This window comes from Panthera tigris, chromosome A3, assembly GCF_018350195.1.
Source record: "Panthera tigris isolate Pti1 chromosome A3, P.tigris_Pti1_mat1.1, whole genome shotgun sequence".
Lineage (NCBI taxonomy): Eukaryota > Metazoa > Chordata > Mammalia > Carnivora > Felidae > Panthera > Panthera tigris.
In genome coordinates, this window is record NC_056662.1 from 30,396,257 (window position 1) to 30,399,143 (window position 2,887).

General features: G+C 46.3%; 1 pseudogene; it reads right to left on the reverse strand.

The window, feature by feature from the left end:
* Window positions 1-1,072: 1,072 nt before the first annotated feature.
* Window positions 1,073-2,264, reverse strand: LOC102953146 (annotated as a pseudogene).
* Window positions 2,265-2,887: the final 623 nt, after the last annotated feature.

Consider the following 2,887-nt stretch of genomic DNA (forward strand, 5'->3'; position numbering starts at 1 on the left):
CTTTATCAAGTTGGGGACATTTCTCTCTATTTCCAATTTTCTGAGAGGTTTTTTTTTAATCATGAACAGATGTTGGGTTTTGTCAAATGCCTTTCTACATCAATTGATATGATTTTCCTTCTTGTTAATATGGTGGATTACATTGATTTTCAAATACCAGATCAGGCTTTCCTACATGGATTAAGCCACAATTGGTGATGGTATACATATACATGCCTTTTAAAAGATATCGTTGAATTCTATTTGTTAATATTTGGTTAAGGACAATAGCATCTATATTCATGAAGGGTATTGGTCTATAGTTTTCTTTTTTTTTGTCTTGTCTTTGTCTGTTTTTGATATCAGGATAATACTGGATCCAGAAAATGAATCGGGAAATGTTCCTTCCACTTCTATTTTCTGAAAGAGATTGTCTAGAACTGATGTTAATTCTTCTTTACACACTGGATAGACTCCTCCTGTGAAATCATCTGGATATTTCTTTCTTGGGAGTTTTAAGATTATGAATCCAATGCCCTTACTAGCTAAAGGTCTGCTTAAATTATCCATTTCGTATGGGGGGAGGGAATTGTGGTAGTTTGTGGTTTTCAAGGACTTTGCCCATTTCATCTCAGTTGTCAAATTTGTGTGTGTGGTCTTCATGGTGTTTTCTTATTATCCTTTCAATGTCTGCAGAGTCTGTAATGACAGCCCTTGTTTCTTTCCTAATATTGGTATTTTGTGTTTTCCCTCTTCCTTCTTTTGTCTGTTTTGTTAGAGGCTTATCTATCTTATCAATCTTTTCAAGGAAACAACTTTTTGTTTTATTGTTTTTATCTATCATTGTCTTGTGTTCTGATTTAGTGATATCTGCTTTTACCTTTATGATTTCCTTCTTTATGCTGGATTTTTTTTTCTTCTTCTTTTTCTTGTTTCTCTTTTCTAATGTAGGTATTTGGTACTACAAATTCCCTGTCATTGTTGCTGGTCAAAGAACACACCTTTGTGTGATTTTATTTTTATTTATTTATTTATTTTTTTTTTTTATGGTGAAAAAAATTTAGACTTCTAAATTTAGCCAGCTGGACTCAGTTTAGATGATCCCAATTCTGTTGGCAATATCCAAAGCATCATAGTCAGGAGCCAGTTGAACATACACCTTCTTCTCTCCATTGGGCCTGATCAGGGTAGTGACCTTGGCCATATCAATGTCATAGAGCTTCTTCCCAGCCTGTTTGATCTGGTGTTTGTTGGCCTTGATGTCCACAATGAACACAAGTGTGGACACAAGTCCACATCGGTCGTCAGAGGGAACTTGATGATGGCATGTTGGTCAAGTTCGTTTCTCCTGGGGGTGTTTTTTCGAGCATGTTTGGGCTGCCTTTGGCAACACGGTGTCTTGCGCTTTTGGAAGGTGGGTGACATGTAGATCTTATTATCTTTTGTGCCTGTGGATGCCTTACAGTGCTGCTTTCTCGGCCTTCAAACCCTTTGCTTTGGCTTCAGCTTTGGGAGGGGCAAGGACTTCCTTCTTCGCTTTGGCACCGTCTTCACCGGTGGGGGGCAGTCTGAGACCAGGATTAGAGGTCCCACTAGGTTATTAGGCTAGGTTGTTACAGCATAAGCTCCTATTTTTGGCGCTGAAACCTGATTGGTTAGGGGTCTGCTTATTGGGGCAAAGGTTTCTCCGAGGGCATCTCACCCCTCCCAGCTTGAGGACCCCTCATGGGGTCAGTGGAGCAGCCACCGGCTGTTTATTTTTTATTTTTTTAGGTTATTTATTTTGAGAGAGAGAGAGAGAGAGAAAGAGAGAGAGAAAATGTGAGTGGGGGAGGGGCAGAGAGAGAGGGACAGAGAATCCCAAGCAGGCTCTGTGCTGTCAGCGCAGAGCCCCATGAGAGGCTTGAACTCACAAACTGTGAGATCACGACCTGAGCGAAACCAAGAGTCTGTTGGCTTCACTGACTGAGTCACCCAGGCGCTCCTGGCTGGGATTTTTAAAGCACCATCTCAGCTAGTCAGAGCCTGGCTTGCTTTCTGGGAGGAGCTGCTGTGCCGATTGGCAAGGCTGTGGGGCTCACTACTGCCCCCTGGCGGCCAGCCTCAGCCCCCTCCAGCTCTGACTTGGTGTCCTCCTAGTCTCAGGCTGCAACCGCACATCCTGAGGACGGGTCCCACGAGTTCTCAGGTGAAGGAACAGGAAAGAAGGCTCACCAGCTCTCCCGCTCTGCCCTCCTTTCTGCTGCATGTTCATCAGGGAAGACCTCAGGGAAGGGCTTGGGCATCCACGAAGAGACCGCCAGCTCCCTAGCCCTCGCTGCTCTCCAAGGCCACTTCCGTATGATCAGGACAGATTCCAAGAGTATCAAGTCATGGAATGACCTCCCTCAGCTCCCCCGGAGTCTGGCGTGACCCTCACTCTTTTGCCTCCTCCTCCCCGCATGTTCTTTGCCAGACTGTAGATTCTATCGATGAGGGAGCCCCAGAGGCCCCCCCTGCTTCTGCAGGTGCCTGCCTGGAACTGCAGGCACAGGGCCTTATGAGAGTCAGATGAGCACACACTTTGAACAGGCAGGGGGCTGGGGAAAGTCCGCCATTGCTGCCCCCTCTTTCCCCAAGGCTCGGTGCCCCTCAGCAAGCCTTCCCTAGAACAGCCCTTTGGACATCCTCTCCCAGGGGCTGTAGCCATTGCTAACCCACACCCACCGGCAGCTGTAGTAGACAGAGAGGCCACAGGCCCCCATATTCTGGATCACTGATGGATTTATCCCCCAACATGCTCTGACATTGTTTGACAGAGAGCCCAGGATGAGCAGCCTCCATGGCGGGGGGCATCTGGGGTAGGTGAGGTGGATGTGGGCAGGGCGACAGCTGTTTCTATGCCCGGAAGGACAGGCATCCCAGATAA